This window comes from Triticum urartu, unplaced genomic scaffold (genome assembly GCF_003073215.2).
Source record: "Triticum urartu cultivar G1812 unplaced genomic scaffold, Tu2.1 TuUngrouped_contig_9231, whole genome shotgun sequence".
Classification (NCBI taxonomy): domain Eukaryota; kingdom Viridiplantae; phylum Streptophyta; class Magnoliopsida; order Poales; family Poaceae; genus Triticum; species Triticum urartu.
In genome coordinates this window covers 1-13,079 of record NW_024120255.1, presented here as the reverse complement: position 1 = coordinate 13,079, position 13,079 = coordinate 1, and the positions used below count along the sequence as shown (strand labels likewise).

The window sequence follows — 13,079 nt, the reverse complement described above, 5'->3', positions numbered from 1 at the left end:
TCGCCCCCCCCCCCCCCCCCAACCACCTTGGCGCCGGGTCATTGCGGCGGCCCAGACGGCCCAAAAGCATAGCTCTTACCGATCTCCTCGTCTTCTCTTCGGCGATAGCCAGACAGCGTCGAGGGCTCAAGGTTGGTGCTGGCCGTTAGGCTGTTCTGGGTGAGATGGAGCACATCACAACACAGAAGATGAGGAGCAAACGAGCATTGTGCGTACGTTGATGCGTGAAGGTGGGTTTATGCGTGCTGCCAGTCACTAAATCAGCTAGACCGACTGTCGCAAGCTGCTGTCGATGATGAGGGAGTAGCTTATAATACTTAAATAAAATAAAAATTTAATGAAAATGGCTTCTCTGTGTGAGTCTGACTGAGATGAAAATGGAATGATGTAATATGACTTATCTGTGGGGTGATGTGGTGAGCAGTATATTATTAAAAAAACAGTATAACTCAACTAGCTAGGAGTCTCCATGACGATTTGACTGTCTTAGCCGTCGGATCCTCGAACATAGGATCCAGATCATCTCGCTACATCCCAAGTCGTCAGCACGCTAGACACCACGTTTCTTGCCTCGTGGGCTAGCTGTCCTAAATTTTTTTTTGAGCAAAGGCTAGTTGTCCTAATGGGACGGTGCTCTGGGAGAAATTTCTAAGGCATGTGGTTAATTGGGCCTCTCCCACCCTAAGCGCACTTCAGCTTGACTCTTTGCACCACCCATCATCGATCCAGCCCTTCCTTTTCACTCCTGACTTAACCTAGCCGCACCTGTGAAGGTGGCCTCCTAAAAAAAAACCCTGCGAAGGCGGACTGAGCAGCGGGGCATGACAACGGCGAATCATCCTCCTTCCCAGCGGCATAGATCAGCGCCATGGCAACCTCACATGCCCCCTTCCCGACCTTGACCTCGAACAATAGTGCCTACGACAACTTTCCAGCTCTCCCCGCGGGGTTGCCGGTAGAACTGGCATTCCTAGGCGAGGAGTCGTCGAAGATGGTCGAAGTGCTCCCCCGTTCCATGTACATCGGTTGTTCCTTCCCCTGTAGGTACAAATCGCGCCCTTTCTCTTACATGACATGCTAATAGTGTAGACAGAGGTTCCTGTCCTGATCCATCTGCCTCCCTCCCAGAACAATTCATTATTTCTTCATCTCTTCATTCATAGCGACGCAGCCGTGACCTGCGAGGTAAGTTGGCGCTAGCTGGGACCGGTTGATGTTGAAGGTGCGCTTCATTCTGGGGTTTTTCTTCAATCTATTAGTAAGCCGCTCCTCAGGAGGACCATGTCTGTTTTTGCAACTACTAGATGACTCGGTTGCGCCAATGGCGCAAAAAGCCCATTAGAAGGAATGTTAGTAGGAGATGTGGCTGGAAATATAATGCAATGTGGATTGCATTACAGATAGTAGAATGGCTTATATCCGGTTTACAGAAACACTTATATATAGGCATCCTCAAAGTTCATTTAGGCATCTTCTTAGTCTGACTGTGGTCTTCAAGAGTGTGTGAACGTACAAATAAGCAGTGTGTCATTGTCCCATAATGCTTGCATAGTACACTTCCACATGCACTGCCCGTAAAAGGTAACAGATTGTCAAACACGGATCGCTGAGATAGCAAAATCATCAAACACTGAGATAGCAAAATCATCATAACGAAAACACTAAGAGCAACAAAAACATGCACCGATCGGCATAATTATTTGATTCACATCTTTGGCACAGCCCTGCCTTTGAACTGCACATCTATGCCACATACGATTGAAAGCAAAAAAAAAAACCAAAGAAATAAGCGGACAAATATTGTACTCCCTCTGTCCCAAAATAAGTGTCGTTGATTTAGTAAAGTTGTACTAAATCAGCTCCCGTCAAAAAAAAAAGTTGTACTAAATCGGCGACACTTATTTTGGGATGACGGGAGTATAAACCAGCTAATGGGTTCTTAAACCAAGCCGGCCAACAAAGATATATCTTGTGATCAAGATATTCAGTTCAGTTAGTACTTACCAATGCAGATCACTAAGTGTACCTATACATTCATATACACAAGCTTCAAAGGTAATGTGTCATGAGTGTGTGACTACCATGATTTTTAAGGCAGTAAGGCGACCTAAGGTGAGGACCAACCGCTCTGACGCCTAAGCGCCTAAGGTAGACGTCTAAGCTCCTAAGCTCCTAAAGCGGGCATAATTGCAAGCCGCTGTTAGCACGCCTTGCCGCCCACCTTATAAACACTTAGTTATCTGGATGAGGGAGAATGGTATATTAGAAAAATACATGCAACAATTAGAAGACAATGAAAAGCTCGAAAATTAGATATAGCAAATTCATCGGAATCACATGGACACGTTGGAGGCAGGTATGTGTCAAGTATATAGAGAAATAAGAACAGAGAGGTCAAACTCTGCAGCTACTGTTCTAAAGCACGCTAAGCCAAACTCTGTAACTATGGTTCCAATGCACGCTACGCTAAGACAAACTCTGTAGATACAATAGGTAATGAACAGTTTGGGTCCAAGTAAACAAGTAATGGAAAAGGTAACCTTTTTTACTTCTAAGGAAATATTAACAATCTGATTCTACAAAAGATCTAAACATGCCTACATACAGGAGGCGGCTACTGAGCCACAAAATTCAGATAGGTTAATCAAAATGTTTCTACTACTGAAAACAAATGACTTTCTACATGAACAAACAAGCACAGTGAGTGTATGTCATCGTTGCAATTTGTATATGAAGGAAACAACTCACCTCACCAAGAAGAAATCATGTCTTCCTTTCCTCCTTAAAATTCTGCGAGCTGCAACCTACGCATTGGCTGTCACAGGAGTAGCAGCAGTAGAACCGCCACCTAAAAGACTTTCTTCAAAGCATTTCAAAGTGCTTCATATATACAACTCATCATTGGGTAGCAACACTGGACTGGTGTATGAAACATCACCGCCAAAACATTTGCAACTAAGCCATAGTTTGGGAATCAATCAAAGTAGCCTGCTATAAAGGCTTCCCATTGTGAATGTCATTGCTAGTAAGTAAACGACTCAACCAGAAGAACTTTGGGAGCATCTGGTTCCTTCATGAAGGGATTCCAATTAATTATGATGTAGATGGTGCCAAATTTGAAAACACTGATAACAATTGAACAAGCAAAGTCAAATACAAAATTAACTAATTGGTGATTTTATTATCACACAACAACAAGTGTTTGCTAATCAGTCTATGTGCAGCTATGTGCTCCATGCATGGTGTATACAAAAACATGGCGAGGGGGGGTGGGGGATTTGCAGCAGGACGGCAGCGGGCCATGTTATTTTTCGTCCTTATGCAACAACTACCAGCATGCACTCGTTGCGTTTAGTGGAGGAATCATTTGATCATTAGACATCTACTACTTTGACTTGCTACAGAGGCCAAAAGTGAAGTACATAGACTGAAGCAAAGATGGCGCCATATTAGTTGTACCCAGTCTGGTGTCATACGAAAAAAACTGAATTCTCAAGCTGCCCAATAGATGTGGATACTTAAGAAGTCGTTCTAGCTGAAAATCACAAAGTATATGAACCTTAAGTGAATAGCAGACAAATATTTCTGTTCTATATAAATAGAGCTAGTCAACTCAAATTACAAAAAATAACTACATATTAAACCATTAGAAATCTATGCGATAAAGTTCAGCTAACTGAGTTCATAATTAAAAAGATATTAGAGGGTGTCAATGAGTGTGTTATTATCTGTCCTTTCTAATAGTTTTCAAACAGAGGTCAAAATACTGATGTTGAAACCAACAGGGAGGAACACAATGGTGTTAGTGAGTCTGTTCTTGTTTGTCCTTTTTCAAACAGAGATCAAAATACTAATCCCGAAACCAACAGGGAAGAACCTTTGGGGTGACGGATAATTTTCGTATCGCATTAGTTCAATCTACAAAATCTAAACCCAAAATGAACATATGTTTGGAGTAGCATACCTCTAAACCAAATAAGAACCGGCGTCTGAACAAAGTAAAAAGTAAAAATGGTAATAATGTCCCAAAAGTGCAATCAAATGTACTCAAATGAGTAAGCAGGTGGGGAAAATAGGTCTGACCATACTACTATCATTTTTTGTTAACACCAAGTCTAAACAATCTATGATGCTCTTCTACATGTGCAAAGGTAAATTCGAAATTTTGGAACAATTATTTGGGTTTATAGTTTACTGGGACTATAAACCCTTGCCTAAACAGTAGTTTATTGATTAATATGTCAATTTTAAGGTAAGGTGACCACATGGCAAGCAAGATGTCATGGAGCAAATTCAAGGAATATTTTGATCATACCATTTCAGTGGACAACCGACAAAGTAGAGTGATAAGAAGAGGATGCTTACTCGATCAAGCATCAGAGCTTCACCTAGTTTCTTTCCCTGGCATCCATCAGTTCCCCTCTCCTTCGAGGCTGAACGACCTCTTTGAGGGCTGGCAGTCTGGTAAGGCCAACAACATTAACTTTTGGTTCAATAAAAGCAGCTTAAACTGATCTACCAACAAACGTGCATCCGAGCCTATATATTGAAGAACGGCCGTCAGCGTCTAAACAGCACACGAGACGCAAAACTGAGCATACAGAAAGTAGTTAATCTAGCAGGCCAAATCACATCAGTACGAAAATCATAGCCAAGTGGATAATTTTATTTGCATCTTACTTTGTTTGTCCCTTTGATTTTCTCTGAACCGGAGCCCTGTTAGCAGAGGCTGTAGATAAATATAGTTGCAAACAAGGGACACTCCAAAATGGTATTACTGCACCAGGAGAAGTAACCCTCACCACACAAACAGCGAGCCGCCGCAGCTGCAAGATCCCAAGCCATAAAAAGTTAACAAACATTCTCAGTGTAGTTTACTAACACAACTAATGGGAAAGATAAACTGCAGCCAAATAAGGTGATAAAAGGTAATATTCTCAATACAAAAAGAATAGCTCCAGGATTTGTAACCAAACGTCAACAAAGAATAGATAGGTCTCATATCAAATAGACTGATTATTGCAGCAAGCATGGTCAGAGCAAGCAGCATCTAACTGAGCACAGATATCATCTCAGTTCGGTGAATAAATCTACATAGCTGGTACATAGAACTGAGTAAGGTGTGAGCTCGCCAGGTTATGTGGCATGAGTGTTGTGAGATGAGATGATGAATGACCCGCAGGAAAGGAATGGATGCCAAACAATTTTAGTTCGTATGAATGCTTATGTTCATATACACCTTTTCGTTTTAATATGTACTGATATAACTGAAGGAATTGGTTCGTTCGATACGTACACTCTAAACACAGTAGTAAATTGAAGAAAAAATTGGCATAATATAGAACTTCCCCTGGTCAGTATAGGAGTGGAACATAGTAGCGACAATCAAGGTGGAGCATACCTTTATATTGGCTTTTGATTTATAGTAGATTTCATATACTGACGCACCAAATCTTAGTCTGAACTCCAAAGTTGCTTACAAGTATAAATATTCTACCTACCTTATACTATCTACGAGAATGCACGTTACATGTTCAGCTGCGAAGGAAAGCTCATGGCCCGCTAGCAGTCCCAATCCTGGAAAAAATAAATCAAGGTTACCTAAACTGTAACCAGTATAGAAAATATAGCCACGCCAGGTATACAAAGGAAAATTCAAGCAAATACGGAGTAGGTATTCTTATTTATAGGGGATCCAGAGTTAAAAAAAAATGAGCAATGAGGTATAACCAATTACGGCTTCGTTTGATATTGCATATTTCATCCCGGAAAGCCCATTTTAACAAGCCATTAGTGAATACGGGTATTTGTTGTTTGGTTTTCGTCGTAATAATAAAAATTCAGAAAATATACTGAAATGAGAGTGCTTCCTCACTCTACCTCCATAATCCTACAAACATGCGGAGGCACATGTAGATGGACAAGGCTATCCAGATTCCAATGAAATCACTGTAACTTGCGTGGGTGACAATGCAAGCGATGCTGACAACAGCCACAAGTATCTGAGGATACATACTTCAATGGAATGTGTCAGAAGAGAAAGCTGGAAAGTCAGGGCACAGATAAGCTGGAAAATTAGCGGACTTGCCAACGAATAAGCAGCATATGCAAAATCTGATGCTCCATAATTGACACCGTCGAAAACAAAAGCTAAAGCATTGATTGGTTGAGCGAGAGCAACAAACTGTACATAGGAAACATAACTCTGCTTAGTTCAAGAGATTGCCTTGAGGTAATCAAACATAAGAAAAGATTGCCATACTCTCAAGTACTAATTTTTTTAGTCCGTTAAGAGAGACCTGAAGGATTGGAGTATCACCAAAGAGCTAGCTATGGACAGGGGTGCGTGGAAGCTTGCTATCCATGTGCCAGAGCCATGAGTTGGTTGCGAGATCTTATGGGTTTCACCTCTAGCCTACCCCAACTTGTTTGGGACTAAAGGCTTTGTTGTTGTTGTTGTTGTTGTACTCTCAAGTACTAATTTTTTAGGGGTATACTCGCAAGTACTATGAACTGCAAGAAAATCATGAGAACGTAACTATTAACATTTCAAGATTCAGAGTTGCAATACTCTTATGATTCAGCACACTGTAATTGTACCGGTGTTGGCATGTAGATATGATGCAGTACACCATGGTCTTCTGTAAATAATCTCAAACCTGTATGGAGGCCAACTCCAAGAAGTAGGCCCAGGAGAAGCCCCAAGATCAATCCGAGCTGCAAAATGAACAGTTCTTCACTAAGGTGACAAAAAAGGATTTATAGAAAAAAGGAACCATACCTGCAGTACGCGGTAAGCTGTGGCCTTGGCCTTCAAATGGTCCTTACGAGCAAATGCACTTGCAAGTATAGCCTGTGAAAAATATTGTTCACACACTAATAGTACATAATATGCGTGAAACACATTGCTGGAAGCATATCCTTCTAAGTTATTAACAAACTTTCATGATTTTCTGGTCAACGACAGAGCACCCAGAAACACCAAATATTTCAAGGTGTGGATTGCATCTTACAGGTAACTAAAGTTCCACAAAGTAAACAATATAGTACTGTCAAAATATGAAAAGATAATTGATGGGTCTCATCATGAAACAGGTTGTGTGTTGCAAAAATGAAAAAAGGGGGCGGCAGATCCTAAAAACTAAATCAACCACAAAATCTTCTCCTCATACTGCTTGGATTTTTTTTCAAACACATAGCAGGCATAGATAAACAGAATCCACATAGGTGAAGATGAGAATTTATGGGGATCAAATCAAGAGAGACGACTTGGTACCTGCGCGCGAGTAAAAGGGTCAGGATGGAGGTAGAGGCAGCAACGCCGCGCCGCCCCTTCGGCCACCACAACCACGTGATGCCGCGCCGCGCTCTCCCGGCCTCCACTGCTACTTCCGTGCCACCGCACGCTCCGCTCCACCGCCACGGAATCCTCCTCCGCGAGGCCCACTCCTCATCTGCATCCCCTCGGTCGTAGCCTCTCCACCGTGAGCAAGGGGGCCTGGATGGTGGTCATCGTTGCCGTCGGAGAAGCTCGCCTCCACGCCCAAACGCCTCGGATACGGTGGGATGGGATCCAGGGTCGGGGTCGAGCACGGGTGGATGGGGGCAGGACGGAGGCGCGGGAGAGAGAGGAGGAAAAGGAGGAGAGGCGGCGAGGTATGGAGCCGCGGTGCTGGTTTCGAAGGGACGGGCCGGGGTGGCTGGATCTCTTGCAGCAGAGGGGGCGATGGTGTGCTGCCATCACGACTCTCTCCGTACCCTCGGGGAGGATGCGGCGGGAGAGCAGCTAGTGAGCGCCGGCTGGGGGGAGCGGCTGGCGAGGCTCTGGCCCGGGTCGGAGAGGCAAGCAGCCAGGGGAGCCGGCGTGGAGGGAAGAGGAGACGAGGGGCGGCGTGGTGGGAGAGAAGGAGGCGAGCGAGGAGAGGAGAGGAGGCTGCGTTGCTTTTTCTTTTTCGGTTTTGCTAAAGCACATCTAGATGTGCCATAAGTATTGCAAATTTAAATCCTATATCATTGATCTTATATTGAGATTACGTATGAATATTTTATTTTTCTTTTTTCTTTTCCTCTTCATGCTTGATTCATTCACTTAGATGTGCAATAAGTTGGGCACATCTAGATGTGCCCTAGACATTCCCTTTTCTTTTTACCCCTCGTCGGTCTAGGGTCTGATGTTTTTCTTACGCAGAATTAGACGAACGCCACGCCATTCTCTCGACCCCACACGTGATGAGCCCCATTCGTCATCCACTCCCGAAGCAGTTATGGACGTGAAAAAAAACCTATGACCCACCACACGCCAGCAGCCAAAAGTGAGCTACAGGAAACGAATCGAGCGGCCGAACGAGCATCGCGCACGCGGGGGCTCGAGAATGGCGGGTTGCACAGCAAGGTTTATATGTTCAATGCTTTGCCGATCGGTGCTTTGTTCATTGTTGATTCTCAACTACTACATATCTGAATCTGTAGATGAAGTTGATTGTCTAGAGCACTAGCTATATATGTGAGATTGGCAGCTAGGTGAATGCATTCGTTAAGAAACACAACAAAGGTGTCTACTGGTTCCGATTTCTGAGTATCTTCTCGGTTGCTAAGATAAAAATCTAGGTTATCATAGCATATGTCGTTTTCTTGCAAAAAAATAGTATCATATTATTAGTCACTCTTGAGACAGAGCTATGGATTAGCAATTATCTCTTCTCTGTAGAAATATTTTGGCCAACTTTTTGAGACACTGAATTTTATTGAAGATGACCACGGTCTTCTCAGGATCTTTGAACCTTGGAAACGTACATATACCGTTTTGACTATTGTTAGGTGCCTGCCATCTTGTACATGTATCACAATTGTTGTGAGAATTTTAAAGTGTGCTTTGACAGATATAGCAAGGCCTAATCTTTCTGGGTATAATTTTATATATATCAGCTCATAAGTAATCATACATTTTTATTGTAAGATAAGAAATCTTTGACTAATCCAACCACCGTGTACTGAAGTTTCTTTTTGTGAGTTGTGAAATGTGTGGTGCTTGCTTAAAATTTGACTGAGAGGCTAAAATAAAGAAGACAAAAGTCAGTCTTGTGAGTAAAAATAATTTGCTTTGACGAGGGCATAGAACGAAATTTCCTCCTGTAAATCATATGTTTGTATTGCACTAAGACTTTGACCAACATTAATAAATTTGTTCCAACGTCGATGTTATGCATGACCATTTTTCCTCCCAAGTTTTATTGGATAATTGAAGTGTTTCCCCTCCCAAGATGTATTGTATCACAGTTGAGTTTATCGAGTCACTAGTAAGCTTGCACGTGCAACGCACGGCAATACAATATAAAAAAAATCTCATCCATCTAGTTAGACTTATGAACGAAAAAGGAAAACATCCTACATAAATTTTCAGACGCAAGATTTAACCAAATAATTGCAGAGAAAATATTTTGATAAGGTGTCCGAACCTCTGTAGTTGCAAATTCAATGTACAGACAAACATTTTTTGTTGTAATAAGTGCTTGGTCATCCAAAAATCTAATACACTTTAGATCATTGTTAATCATCTCAAGCATCAGATAAAGTTATATTCATGTGAAGCAAATTGATTATATAAGAATGTTTTGTTTCGTCGCACAAAAGTACAATATTCCATTCACGAAATCCTTAAATATGAGCATGCGAGTGCGCGCACACACAAAAAAAATGAAGTATATCCATATTACATCACAAAAACAAGTATTTTTGTATTACATCTTAAAGAAAGTACACTCATATTCCATCGCAAACAAGCATATTATTTTTGAAAAGTTGACATGAGCAATGTCATATCTATTGGTAGGAGTAGATAGTTTTACAATCGGATCCATACAACCAAGCTCCCAAAACCGCAGCCCCGTCATTTTCTCTTATCATTCCCTAAAAAAACTAATACTGATCTTGAATGTGGCGTCACTGATTCCCCTATAACTTCTGAGGTCTCACGCATGTATAATAACCAGTGAAAAATCTCCTACTCCGCACGACATGTCAATTGTGTTCTTGCAAGAACGGCACCAGTCTGCAAACAAATGACTCCAAATATACAAAATATGCAGAATTTTCCTAATAAAACAATATTTCAGCCAAGTACAAAGGGAAGAAACAGTCCCTTTTTAACAAATGCTTGGCAGCTAAATTATTACGAAGAACAATGGAACTTCACATGTTTGTTCAGAATACGGACTCCATATGATACAGTTCAGAAACACTACTAGAAACTACGATTTTACCTAGCCATATACCCTAGGTGAAATGCAAAAAACCATAGGTAAAGGCTTTACCTAGAGCTTGCCCTAGGGAAAGGGAAAGAACCTTAGGTGCTTTACCTACAAACAAGTTTGGCTCCAGGGAAAGACTGGAGCCCTTCTGAAACATTTCCCCTAATAAACAAATATGCTATTCAAACTTAATTTCATAGCAGACATAATTCAAATAATTAAATTCTGAACAATAATTCAAATTTATAATTACAGCCGTAATTCAATGTACACATCAGATTTATGTTCAAATGACACACATACATCAGACCCAAGGTCAGTTTGAAACCAGATTCAAGGTCAGTTTAGAACCAAAATTAAAAAAAAATGCTACAACTAGCAGAATACCTAAATCAGCACGTACAAGCTTTGTTGGTCAATCCAAGTATCTACTACTACAAAAAAACTTGTAACAATATGTATCTATGTTATCTATGCATTCACCCAAAAAGTTGGTCTTCAAATAGACTTCATGTTCTACATGTTGCTGAGCACACAAAGTTGGTAGTTCTGTGCTTGTTTCCAAAATCTACAAGAGCGATCAAACAAGCAGTTGGTCGAACTGGAGGTGGTGGAATTTTGTTGATAAGACACTCCTTGTTTAGCTGCCAAAGTCTGCAAATGAATAGAGATACACCAACTGGTTAGTTCCAAAGGCTGGCAAGAATGTTGATAAGCTCGAACTCTACATAGCATCACCTCAAGAATATTCTTTGTGTAAGAGCCTGCATATGATGAAGGCAGAAATTATTTTTAGGTGTGGCGGGGTTTATGAAGGAGCTAATCATATATCATGCAATTAGGCAAGAGCTCACTAGAATAGTAGATATATATTACTTTGTGTTCTGAAAATACAACCAAAATCCAAAATTGAAGTGTTCGCACTCAACATACGTCACTAGATGGATGACCGATCAATAATTTATCATGTATATTAACCAGACAGACATAAAGATTATCTATAAAACATAGAAACTATAGATAAATCATGAATTGGTAACTAGTAGGATAAAACCGTAGTGAAGAATAAAGTCATAGTGAAGATCGATAAAGAATACATAGTTATAAACCCATAATGAAGCTTTACTTTCTTAACAGAACATGGCAACTACATCCAAAGTTAAACTGGCTTCAGTGAGACTTGCTTGGCAAAACTGCTCTTTAAATCTGCATAACAAAATTACAAGCAGAACCGAATCAATTGGTCATTCAACAATGGAAGTGCACTAGAACAAATTGAATAGCAGAGCATATTTCACTCAACCACCGCAATTGCCTTTCATCATAGTACGCACTTTCTTCTTTGGCGCCATTATAGCATACTGACTCTCGCGGCCTTGCCGAGTAATTGCTAGTTTTACTGATGTGCTGACGTGCAGTCAAGTTACAACCTACAAGCCCACTGCATCAGGCCACGACCCGGCGATGAGCAATCAAGCCCCGCAGGGAGGCACGTCTTAGCTCAAATTTTCATACGTCTTAGCAAATTTTACGTATGGCGGACACCAAACCACGCCAGATTGCTGGCTTCGCCCCTTGCATTACATGATAGTATACATCGACCATCAGACTATGACACCCATAAGAACATGTTCTTGCAGATAAAGAAGATAACTCAATGATAAATAAAGTATGAACAACTAATGGTTTCTTTTGTGCAAACAAACCAATGCAAACACATAGTCATCATAGTATAATTTAAGTGCCTGATGGTACAAATGATTTGTGCTAACCAGATCTCAGTTTTTCAGAGATGTCTCATCTGCATATGTAGCAAACCATGCCTGACACCGCATTGCTGGACTGATCATCTAGCCCTTATAGCCTATAAATCAACAATAATATCAGTTATGGCAGTAACTACATAACAAACTAAACTATTTCTTGTTCTTGGCTCATTTTTTCATGAGCGTTGATGTTTCATGCTTACCTCAATTCAACCGACAACACAAAAGTTAGCATACAACTAGATATCAAAATCAAATTGACATAATAATAGATATTAGATGGACATGGTTGTCAGTTCGACATATTCAAAAGGGAAATGCCTAGATAGTAGAAAATTACTAGGCTCCCTGATACAGTAATGTGCTTAAGACCACAGCCTCTCTGACTGCATTAATAAGATGCTACTACTATCAGTTATATAGACTCAAAGTGACCCTTTTATAACAAGACAAGGTTACTATACTAGTATACTTGATGTGTGTCCATAGATTCTTAATAACTTGAGATTCAACACAGTTGTTAATGATATCTCTTGTTGCAGCGTTCTTGTCAAACATTTCCTGAACCTACTCTCTTTTATCGATTAAAGTATCTATAACTGCTGGGTAGGTTATGCAATTATAATCGAACTGATAATAACTACTTAATGGTAAAGAAATAGTGTCACATGATTATATCCCCACGTAGTCTATTGATCTACTGAATATGCAGATTTATATTGAAGATCCAGCACACAAGTAAACGTTAGAGTGAGAGATATAGAGGTAACCTGTTGGGTAGGAGGGGGGTACAACGTCGGGTAAATGCGATAGTCTTCCGACTAGCAGGCGCGACAAGGTCAACAATGGACGGCGCGGCGCCGTCATCCCGGCCGGCGTGGCCATGGTCACCACGCCCGTCACGCCATGGTTTCGCTGGAGCGCTGGAACTAGAGAAGGGGAATAAGAGGGGGCACGGCAGGGGCAGTGCGGCGTGGGGCGGCGGGGGACACGGCGGGCCAGAGGGGACGCGGGGTGGCGGTGGGGCGGGGGACACAGCAGGCCGTGGACGCGGGAGGGCACGGGG

At 41.6% G+C, this 13,079-nt stretch overlaps 2 long non-coding RNA genes across 16 annotated transcripts; both read right to left on the bottom strand.

Moving 5' to 3' along the window:
* Nucleotides 1-1,050: 1,050 nt before the first annotated feature.
* Nucleotides 1,051-7,949, bottom strand: LOC125532154. Of its 13 annotated transcripts, none has more exons than XR_007293797.1 (8): nt 7,277-7,949; nt 6,782-6,853; nt 6,601-6,717; nt 5,881-6,513; nt 4,681-5,577; nt 4,366-4,539; nt 2,749-3,535; nt 1,663-2,240 (listed from the first exon to the last, which is right to left on the bottom strand). It is a non-coding gene; the product is annotated as an uncharacterized LOC125532154 (long non-coding RNA). The 13 variants fall into 13 exon arrangements; XR_007293796.1 differs by having other exon boundaries at nt 2,749-3,125; XR_007293794.1 differs by having other exon boundaries at nt 2,749-3,070.
* A 2,524-nt stretch (nt 7,950-10,473) lies between these two features.
* On the bottom strand, nt 10,474-13,073 carry LOC125532153. 3 transcript variants are annotated; one of them, XR_007293790.1, is made up of 3 exons: nt 12,784-13,073; nt 12,020-12,111; nt 10,474-11,821 (listed from the first exon to the last, which is right to left on the bottom strand). It is a non-coding gene; the product is annotated as an uncharacterized LOC125532153 (long non-coding RNA). The 3 variants fall into 3 exon arrangements; XR_007293789.1 differs by having other exon boundaries at nt 10,474-11,453; XR_007293788.1 differs by having other exon boundaries at nt 10,474-12,111.
* Between the last annotated feature and the right edge of the window lie 6 nt (nt 13,074-13,079).